Genomic DNA, 12074 nt, shown 5'->3' with positions numbered 1-12074 from the left:
TAGTATGCTTCGATCTGCATTCAAACTCCATTATTCTTTCTTCATATGTGGATAGTATTTTCCATCATGAGTTGCCTTAAACTTTTGGCTGTTTTCCTTTGTGCCCAAGGAGGACCAAAATGACATCACTATGTTGGAGTCAAGGTACACTGGGTTTGACTGTAGTTGATCAGATCAATAAGCAGGCTCTTCCAGAGGTCAGGCAGAAATAGTCTACCTGAACATTTGGAGTGTAGATGTTTGAAATTTTCACATCTCACATTTCTCTTGAGCTACTAAAATTTTGCTTTGCTCATAAGAGCATAGTGCTTTCTTTGGTGTGGGTACACCATGTTGGATGGTCCTTTGCTAGTGTTTCCCATGTCTCATAGTCGATTCAAAATTTCTTCAGAGTGATTTTGAAAGTGCCCTTGTAGAACTTCTTCTAACCTCTGCGTCAGCATTTACCTTGTGTGAGTACTCTGTAAAATACTTCTTTAGGAAAATGCATTTTTGGCATTCCAGCCCATCAAAGTTGTACTCTCTGCAACAGTTTTAATGCTTGGCAATTATCTCAAAAAAGGATCTCAGTGTCTGGCACCTTATCTTGCCAGGTGATCATCATAATCTTCCTAAGATAATTCAAATGGAAGTAATTCAGTTTCCTGGAATGGAGCTAGTAGACTCTTTAGGTTTCACAGGCATACAGCAATCAGGTAGGCACCATGGCTCTATAAACATTCAGTTTGGTAGGCAGTCTAATACCTCTTCTCTCCCACACCATCTTTTGGAACCTCCCAAACAATGAGCTAGCTCTAGAAATGTGTGTGTCAACCTCATCATCTATATGTACATCCCTGGAAAGTATAATGCCAAGGTAAGTGAACTTATCCACAGCATTCAAAATTTCACTTTTTCCCTAATTTACATTCAGGAAGCATGTATACAGTCAGAATTCAATTGTCTTACAAATTAAGAAAACAGATAAAAAAGAAATATCAATGAAAGTGGATTTGCTTCTCTTTTTTTAAGGGAATGTTTTTTTTACAATTTCCCTATATGTTTTCAATAACAAGAATAAAGATTTGGAGAAAATAGAAAGAAATCATAGCTTCCTATCTGTGCCCCTAAATTTAGTACAAAACCTAGCTCCTTTAATCCCAACCTCTCAATTGCTAAACATCAGTCTAGGATGAGGACTTAGAAGTTCAGAATGAATGCTTCAATTAATTCTGCCAAGTATTAGAATAGACATGTAGGAATGGATATGCCCATATAGGTGTGTGAATATATTATGCATATACATATATACTATATATAGAGAGAGCTATATATGCTCTGTTTATACTATATACAAACACTATGCATATGTGTGTTTTATATATAAGTGTACATCTATATGTAAGTGTACATATATGTAAGTATATATATGTAAGTGTGTGTGTGTGTGTGTTCTCCTAGGGCAGCATATATACATATTTAGCTGGGCAAGTGACATCACTCCTCCTTGCCTAAGCCACTGGAGAAGGAAATGACAAATCACTCCATTATCTTTGCAAGGAAACCCCACACAGAGTCATGAAGAGTTGAAACCAGCTAAACAACAACAACCACAACAACATGTTTGATGAAGAGAGCATGTTGGAGGAGCTCAAAGAGCCACTAGATGAGGAAATTATTAACTTCAGCAGTAAGGATCCAGTAGCTCACATGTCCCTATTTCCTAATGTTGAGCCCATCTTTATCATTGCTGTGCTCACTAAAATTTTATTTTAGATGTTTTAGATTACCTTGTGGGTACTGCAGGCTCTGGGGACAAAAAATGTGCTTCGTTTATCATGGCCTTCTTGGCATGATGACCTGTGAAGCCCTATATAATTGTCTTTTTGGTGGCTCCTATCTGGGGAAATCTGCCTACTGACTAGGGATGGACAGTGCAGGGCAGGTTCGGCAGCTGGCATGAAGGATCACAACTATTGTTGTGTCTCCTCACTCAGTATGGACCCCTATAATGTGGTGTTAGAGGAATTCTCCATGATGCGGAACATCTTTGACAAAGTGGCCATGGGCATGTTTTACCAAATTATTGACTTACCAGTCTCCCCACTGTTGTTTGCTCAGGGACCCCTTTTGTTGGCTCAAGGGCCTTCAGGATCCACATTTTCTTGCCTGCACCATTAAAGTGTAGGGTGTGTTCAGGGAAGAACAGACCTCTGTTGTGAAGGCTACTGAGCCATTTTCAGGGCTGCTCTCCACTTTGGTGTCCACTTTTCACTCAACTCTCACCTGTGGCTCCAAGAAGCTGTAGCAGGTTCAGTAGGCACACCCTGGTAACCATTTTGGCAGACAGATTAAACCAGGTTGAGGGTAACCAAGGGGTCTCAAACCCATTGGTGAGTTATGGGGGTGTCTACCACAAGCACATGAAGACCTTCTTTCATAGAATGGGCAGATGAGAACAATTTGTTCCAATAGCCAGGGAGGCAGATGTAGAAGGCGCTGTGGAGTGCTTAGAGCTTGGTTAGACATGGAAGACCCCAAGGTCACCCACTGCACCTCAAGCAATCACCAGTCATCTAGACTTCATCCTGCCACTGGACTGCTATGACTCTGGAAGAGAGTAAGGCCAACGTCTTCATGAAACTCTGCTTCATTTATATCTAATTTATGTATGAATCAAAAGACATCACCATACCATCTTACCATTTTAACTATCTCAAAGTCCTGTGGTGAGAGGCAAGTGATGAAACAGCAGGTGCAGTTATGCTGTGACCTATAGTCACAACCCTACATACAAGCTGACTAGGCCACAGAGTTGTCTTCTCACTGGAAGAAACAATGGGATTCAGCAGCTTGGGTGTCTGAGCAGTCCTGTAAGGATCACACTGCTCACTTCTGGGTGTGAGAAAGGGGCTATAAAAGGTGCCCTAAAATTGTGATTATCCAATCCTGGCCTGTTTACTGCAGCAGGTGGGGATCCCACCCTGTGTTTGAAACATGCAAAAAATGTACAAAAACTTCTGCAAAGATGATTCCACTAACCATCAGTACATGGAATGTGTGCACACTTATAGACAACACAAAATCCAGTAGACCTGAAAGACGAACAGCTCTTGTTGCAAGAGAGAACTCAGCAGGTATCATATCCAAATAGAAGCCCTGAGTGAAACAAGGCTAGCAAATGAAGACTGGCTCACTGAAGTCAGAGCTAGATACACATTTTTCTGGAGTAGCCACAGTGAAGGGGAACACTGTGAAGCTGGTGTAGTTTTACAGTCAAAACAAATCTAGTCAACAAGCTTGTATGCCTACCAAAAGGAGTGAATGACAGGCTCAGATAATATGATTGCCACTTGCAGGAAAGTGTCATGTCATATCATCGGTGCATATGCTCCCTCCATGACAAACCCTGAGGGGGTCAAAGAAAAAATTTATGAAAACCTGGAGACCATTATCATCAATGTGCCAAAAGAGGACAAGTTTATACTTCTGGGAGACTTTAATGCTGGAATAGGCTCAGACTACCAGACAAAGCAGGGAGTCCTTAGGAGGAATGAAGTTGGAAACAGCAATAGCAATGATCACTTACTACTGAAGACTTGTGCGTTCCATGACCTTCTCATCACTAACACCATCTTTTGTTTACCTAAATGCAATACAACTTTTTAAGTACACTCTCACAGCAAACGTTGACATTTAATAGACTATGTAATTATAAGAAGAAGAAACAGACATGATGTGAGAGTAGGGAAGGCAATGTGTACTGCAGAGTGCTGGACTGATCATAGACTAATCCTCTCCAAATTAAATACTCACATTCAACAAAAGTGGAAGACCAAAGGCAAAATGACTACCAGAAGAATTAATGTCAATACATTAGAACATTTCTTTGAGAGGGAACAATGTGTTGCTAGCTTGGAGGGAAAGTTGAGCCAAAACACAGTTGGCAAGAGGAGAGCAGAAAATGAGTGAGCAGCTTTCAGGGATTTGGTGTGCAGCACTGCATTTGCTCATCTGGGTCAGAACACTTGCAAACACCAAGACTGGTTTAATGAAAATGATGGGTAATTCAGAAACTGCTAAATGAAAAATAAGAATTCCACAGGGTTTACCAGAAGGATAGTTCAACCATCTCTAAGAAGACAGCATTTAATTTCATCAAAAGTAAAGTACAAGTGAAATTTAGAGAGATGAAATATTCTTGGCTCAGTAAAAAGGGAGATGAAATTCAATTTTGTGCTAATAATAATAATCAAAAGTGTTTTCATGATGCCCTGAAGGCAATTTATGAATAAAAGACCTATGGTACATATCAACTACTCAGTGCTGATGGAGCCACATTGATTAGTGATAAAGACATGATCCTAGAGAGATGGGCTGAAGACTTCCATAATGTTCTCAACTGATTGTCATCAATAAATGCTGAAGCCAGTGACCATTTACCTCAGGTTGAAGTCAATCCCTCCCTAGCTGAAGTTCAAACTAAAGAAGAGATTTTGAATGCCTTTTGGCTCCTTTCATATGGCCAAGCACCTGGTATTGATTCTATTCCAAATGAGACTTACATGGTAGGGGGCCCATTGCCCATACAAAAGCTGACTGAAATAGTCCACATTATATGAAAAGAGAAGGTTATTCTCTGGGAGTTCAAGGATGGGTCAATTGCCAATCTGTATAAAGCTAAAGGAAATAGATTGTCCTGTGACAATCACAGGGGGTCTCGCTCTTACTCATTGCTGGCAAGATTCTTGCCAGAGTCCTCTTTAATAGGCTTGTCTTTCACCTGGAAAATGGTCATCTACCTGAGAACCAGTGTGGTTTCAGAAAGGGGCAGCAAAAAGTAGATATGGTGTTTGCTTCCTGACAACTCTAGGAGAAATGCCAGGAGCAGAACAAAGGTCTGTATACAACCTTTTGTTTTTAGATCTGACCAAGGCCTTTGATACTGTCAGTCATGGGGAGCTCATGGAAAATTGTGTCAAAATTTGGTTGCCTGGAGAAGTTCATCAGTATTTTATGTCTATTTCAAAATGGCATGCTTGCCTGGGTTCTGGATAATGTTTGATGCTCTCATGCTTTCCCAGTCACCAATGGAGTGAAACAAGGCTATGTGCTTGCTCCCTTGCTTTTTAGCATGTTTTCAGCCATGCTGTCAAACACCTTCAGTGAAGACAAACATGGCATCAAGGTCAGATACTATACTGATAATAAATTCTTCATCTTGAAAAAGGTTACAAGCCAAGACCAAAGTGGAGGGAGTGCTGTTGTATGATTTTTTGTTTGCAGAAGATTATGTACTTAATGCAGTCTCTGAAGCTGTGATGCAACAAAGTATGGATTCTTTCTCTGCAGCTTCTGCTAAATTTGGCCTAACAATTAAAACCAAGAAGAGAGAAATACTTCATCAAGCCAGCACCATATCACCCATATGTGGAACCATTGGTTTCATCAAATGGAGAAGTTTTGAATGCTGTCAATAAATTCATTTACCTTGGAAGCATACTTTCTAGGGATATACGTATTGATAATGAGGTTGATGCATGCATTGCCAGTGCTAGCTCAGTGTTTGGGAGGCTCTGAAGGAAAGAGTGGGAGAGAAGAGGTGTTAGACTGGCAACCAAACTGAAGGTGTACAGAATTGTTGTGCTGAACTCATTGTTGCATGTCTGTGAAACCTGAACAGTGAACTAGTGCCGTGCCAGGAAACTGAATCACTTCCACTTGAATTATCTTAGGGATATTCTGAAGATCACCTGGCAGGATAAGATACCAGACACTAAGGTCCTTTTCTCAAACTAAACTGCCAAGCATTCAAATTCTACTGCAGAGAGTGCAGCTATGATGGGTTGGACATGTTGTTTGAATTCCAAACATACACTTGCCTAAAAGACTATTTTGTGGAGAACTCACAGAGGGAAAGTTTTCACATGATGGTCAGAAGAAGGTCTCTCTTAAGAACTTTGGAATTGATGGTGTGACATGGGAGACCCTGGCACAGGACTATCCAACATGGTGTGCCCTCATTACCGAAGGTGCTGTGCTCTATGAGCAAAACAGAACTGAAGTAGCTCTGCAACAAAATGAAACAAAACAAAGCAAACAAACAAACAAAACTGTGAGATGCACAAATTTAGAGAATCCACCCTAATTGTTCGCATGGACTATTTGTGTCTGATCTATGGTAGAGCATTTCAAGCTTGTATTGGTCTGATCAATCACAATCAGACACATTATAACTTCACTCTAACATAGTGATGTCATTTTGGTCCTCTTCAAGGACAAAGAACAATAATCAGCCACTGCCTGCACCACCATCCTGAACTCTTCATGTGAGCATATGCTGGCCAGGTTGGTGACAGATTTCTCTGTTAGATTACCCATCTAGGGATAAGGAGTGGGTGGAGGGGAGTTAGGGGTTAGAGGATGGCCATTTTTGGTATCTCAACCTTCACTTCCTCTTTGAGCAATAGTGGAGGGCTCATCAGCTGTGGTCAAGGGCTCAGGAGCTCTCTGTTCTCCTGCTGGGACAGGCATCCCATCATTGCATGCTCTCTCTAGCTTCCTGTCCTGGTATCACTACTAAAAACATAGGCTTCTGAGCCACTAATTTGGGTATTCACCTCCTCTTTCATCATTTGCATTTGTAGGCACATAAACATTTAATTGGGTCTGAAAGTCTATCTAACCCCGCAGGAAAATAGAGGGGAAGGGGGATAAGACCAGGGGATGATAGAAAGGATGGCAGATTGGGGGAGGGTGTAAGCAGAAGCAAACATTTTTGAGGAGGGACAGGGTCAAAGGAGAGAACAGAATAAATGGGGAATGGGATTGGGTAGAGGGAAATATAGTTAGTATTTCACAACATGATTATTTGGAAATGTTTTTCATGACTACACATGCATAACTTACATCTAATTGTTTGGCTACTCAATGAAGGTGGGTAGAGATGGAGGAAGAGGGAGAATTTTGAACTCAAAATTTTATAAAGAATGTTAAAAGTTGTTTTGATATGCAACTGGGAAATAAGATATACAGGCAATGGGGGATAGAAATCTATCCTGCCCTACAAGAAAATAGAAGGAGAAGGGGATAAGAGAAGGGGGTGGTGGTGATTGAAGGGAGGGCAGTTTGAGGGAAGGGGTATTCATAATGCACACCATTTTGGGGTGGGGAGAGGGGAGAGGTAGGGAGAAAATTTGGAAATCAAAATCTCGTGGAAGTGAATGTGGAAAACTAAAAATAAATAAATTAGTTGATTTTTTTAAAAAAAGGAAAATAATGTTGTTTAGTCTTACAAAGTACTTTGGAATCAGGAAGACATAGATTTAAGTCTCAACTCTTGATACATTCTGATTGTGTGACCCTAGAAAAGTAGTTTATCCTCTCAGTGTCCTACAAAACTTTCTACCACTAGAAGTTTCAGAGCAGGTACTTAACAGCATTGATAAAAAGCATTGTTAAAACAAGGATATAAGGATAATGGTTGGAACTATGATTTTGTTATAGGGAATTTCAATATGACAAAATTCTTCCAACCCATTCAGATTGGCACTTTATATAAAAATTGGAGTTTCAGAGAGCTGGCCAAAGTATGTTGTAAAAAAAACAAACAAAAATTATTATTGACTTCCTGAGGACTGTTGATGACAAAGGCCTTTGTTCATAATCATGGCATATAAAAATTCCTGCTCTTGTCTATTAAAGTAGTCTACTTCTGGCTAAGCCTAATGATGCTAATAATGCTTTATTAACCTTCTAAAAATGACATTATTTTAAAATTCGACTCTATATGTTATTGGTACTAAGAATAAAAAAATAAGGTAGGGACACTAAGCTTCAAATGGTTGCAAATACAGTTCTGCAAATCATGTTAATTCCCTTTTTAACTAAACAAGGAGAATTAGAAAAAAAACTGGTAGAACAACAAAAAGCATGATAAAGAAGAGCTAAAACTTGGAATTATGGTTCTGAAATCATTTTGTATTGTGAGACAGGAAGAGATATACAAAAACAAATAGAGTGGTATATAAAACTGATTGTAGAACACATTACAAAAGTAATAAAACAAATTGAGTATTGATGATGTGCATAGGGCAAATCCAATTACATTTGAGAAGGCTTTATATTGCTCTATTTCCTCTTTAATGTTTACTATTTATTTATCTCAATTTGAAGCTTTGGCAACAAACCTAAATAAAACCATGGATGAGAAACTAAGAAATGATGTCAAGAACCAAAGTCAGAATTAAAATAAATAGAGAAAAAGTTCTTTCTTCTACTCAAACTTGGTTCTTTGGCCTATTTTCTGAGTTCTCCTGCTCAGTCTACCCTTGCAGACCCTCAACAGTGTATTACAAACATTGTGCAGAATTCAAGCACAGCTTCACATACATTATGAAGAGAACAATATTTTATACTTTCATTTTTTCCCTACTCCCTGCTATAAGGAATGCAAATGCTACAGGGATAACAAGGCTGCTATTTGGAACTAAGGGAAATAATTAGCAGATACCCATTAAAAAAACAACCTTTAATGACAATCCCCTTCTGAATATCTTTACCTGCTTGATATCATGATAGAGCTCACTTGCCACTGGAACATTCATCAACTGTCCCCATGAGGCTGGCAAAATGGGCTTCTCTTGTTACCACGATTCTGCCATAACCCCTGCCACACTACGATCAAGGAGCCTGTAAAACATTCAACATCTGCTGCTTCACCAAGCAACATTTTGTTTTATTTAATTTTTCTATAGGCTTATTTGCACCCTCTTTAATTTTCTTATGCTATGGATTAATCATTCATGAAAATAATAATTACAAAACTCATTTAAAGGCTTGGGAAAGAAACATGGTCCTTTTGATGGATATTAATTCTGAAAGAAGAAAAAAAATAAACTTATGTTGAAAAGAACTTCAAAGTTAAAGGATATTCTAAAATTGTGATGGCCTCAATTTTCTTTTCCAATCCAATTAGATGCATGCTTCATATTACACATAAAAAGGTAGATGAGGAGAGGACATTGTGGGAAGTTAGCTAAAAAGAATGATGTACATTTATTCCGGAAATGGAAGTCCTTTGTTAAATTTTAAGGTTTAGAGTTGTTATTTTCACCCCTTCACTTTAACATAAAGTTTTTATATTCCTTTCCTAGACAAAAGCATTTTAAGAATATTTAGTGAGGACATAAATTCCTAAAGGTGAAGTTCTTTGTAGAGAACACCTAGTACAATCTTACACTTATTACAGCAGTTTCTTGTTCTCCACCCCTCACAGGGTATCATCCAGCCTTTGAATACTGCCACTCATGTTCAATTACCTTAAGCCATTCAGTAAGAAATTTTACCCTCCTTGGACTTAGGTTTATTCTGGAGCTAAGAAAAATCATTAGCAAATATTCACAAAATATCTTGATGATATCCCTCTTCCATCATTATCTAACAAGGTGCCATAGCTCATTTGTAAACTGTTTTAGTTGTTGGAAAACATTACCTTGTACTAGGCTGAAATCTGGGCATCTAAGTGGCACAATGAATAAAGTGCTGAGCTTGAAGTCAGAAAGTCTCCTCTTCCTGAGTTTAAATCTGGCTTCAGACACTAGTTGTGTTATCCTGGACAAGTCACTTAAGCCTGTTTGCCTCAGTTTCCCCATACATGAGATGAGCTGGAGAAGGAAATGGCAAACCACTACAGTATCTTTGCCAAGAAAACTGTAAAATGGTTCAAGAAGAGTCAGATATGACTGAAAAACAACTTAACAACAAAAGGCTCAAATCAGCCTATGTTGTTGGTCGGCTGCACATTAGTTATAGTTCCTACCTCTGGCACAACCCAGGATTAGATTATATGGTAGCCCTTCAAATATTTGAAGACGGACATCATGTGTTCCTTAAATCTTTTATTTTTCCCAACTAAATATTACTTGTTTCTCTAGCTGTTCCTCATGTGACATGGTTTCCAGATTCTTTGCTACCCTGGTCATTTTCTTCTGGGAACAGTCCAGTAAATGGGGGAAGGGAATCATATACACATTTTTACAGTGTTTACTATGTAGCAGGCACCAAAGTAAATGTTTTTACAAATCTTATCTTGTTTGATCCTCACAATAACTCACTGTAAAGGAAACAAAGACAAATAATATCTTGCCCAGAGTCATTCAGCTAATAAGTATCTCAGGCCAGATTTGAACTGAGTACTTCTTGACTCTTTTCACTGTGCCACCAGCTGCCTCCTCTGAAAATACAGTGCATAAATTTGAATGCAGGGCTTCAGTATAGTTCTTCTGGTGTAGGTGATTTCCCTCTGTGTGAGTTCATTCATATCTTTCAATGTCTCTTTGAAATGTCTTTTCTCTTATTTTTTAAGGCACAATGGCATTCCACTACATTTCTCTACCACAGTTTGTTCAATCATTCTCCAAATGATGAGCATCTCCCTAGTTTCTAGGATTATTTTTATCCCTACCTCTATAAATATTTTTGTAAATATTTTGTATACTTCCTTGAGGTATAGGAGTAGCAATGACATAGCTAGGTCAAAGAACATACATCATTTGGTAAATTTTTGTGCTTAATTCCAAGTTGCTTTGCAGCATTGACAGATCAATTCACAGCTTCCCCCTACAGTGCATCAATGTGCCAGTTTTTTTGCAGCCCTTCCAACACTGGACTTTTTCATCAGTTTTGCATTCTGATGGATATGAGGTAGAATTTCAGAATTTCTTTAACCTTTTTTCTCAAATTATTAGTGATATGGAACATTTTTAAAAATGTGGCTAATTATACCTTCCTTTTTCTCATTGAGGACTGCCTGTTCATGTGTTTAAACCATTCATTAATGGAAATCAAGTGAAGAACACATGAACACACACAAAAAAATGCTTATTAGTTCCTTATATATCTTGGAAAGGAAACCTTTATCAGAGAAAGTTTCTGTAAAGATTTTTATTTTTCTAATTGTTTCTCTTCTATTCTTAGCTATGTAACTCTGTTGTATTTGTATTATCTGCATTGATCGCTAATTTGGGCCTCTTTAAGGATAATCTTTCTATAATTTCCAGCTATGATTATCTAAAATACTTACTGGTTACTGCTTTAGTGTGACTTCCAGATTTATTCTGGCAGATATTTTTTCTTAATATCTATTAACGATTTTGTTTGTATTGAGTCCAAACATCATATTAATTTTGGTGAAGAAAGAATTCATTGGATGTGAAGCCATAGCTATTTGTGTCATTCACGAGTGACAAGTGATGGATGAAACATTTTAATTCTATTCAATTTTTTGTCAGAAGCTATATTTGGTTATATTTAGGAGAGATAATAACGCATGTGAGACTAGCAAGATTATAATATGTTCAAAGCATCTACCTGAAAATGCCTCAATTTTAAAGTATTCTTGATTTTATTTTATTGGTGGTATGTTTTAAATAAAAAATAGTTTTCTATGGGGACATAACATATTCTAACAGCCTAAAAATTCTTCAATGTATTTTGCACATTTTATTTACATTAATAAACCACAAGTGCAGCATTCAGTGAATGCCTTTATCAATACAGGTAGCATAAATGTTACAACAATTTCTGGTGCCTTTTTCAATAATTAACAAGTTAATCACATATTAATTATTAAATCAATAAAAAGTGCTTTTTACACTTTTGGGAACATCTTTATGATGCACTCTTACACAGGCATACGTAGGGTATGTACTTTATACAATGCATACATTTTTGGAGGGGGAGGTACAAGTTATGAATATATTTTGTAATGTATATGCACAAAGTAATTGCCTTATATTTGGAGGGATGACATATTTTTATCTCATGGTAGTCATGGAAATGTGACACCTTCTATTAAGAAACCTGCAGCCAAGTTGATATCTAAGAAGAAACTAGTAAAATGTTTTGCTAGTAATTAATGTATCATTGTTAAGCTTAAAGCCAACAACTGCATATTTGTTCTCTCACTTTTTGGTTTTGCAAAGCTGCTAAAGTTTGAATCCTTGATATGAGTGACGTCATTCATTTTGTAATGTGTACATAAGCTTTTTGCCTGTTTGTTCAATCCAACCTGAATTTTGTTGTACTTGACTTCG

The sequence above is a fragment of the Phascolarctos cinereus genome, unplaced genomic scaffold (genome assembly GCF_003287225.1).
Source record: "Phascolarctos cinereus isolate Bilbo 61053 unplaced genomic scaffold, phaCin_HiC Scaffold_4;HRSCAF=312, whole genome shotgun sequence".
In the NCBI taxonomy this organism is placed as follows: Eukaryota; Metazoa; Chordata; class Mammalia; order Diprotodontia; family Phascolarctidae; genus Phascolarctos; species Phascolarctos cinereus.
Note: the sequence above shows the minus strand (reverse complement) of the source record.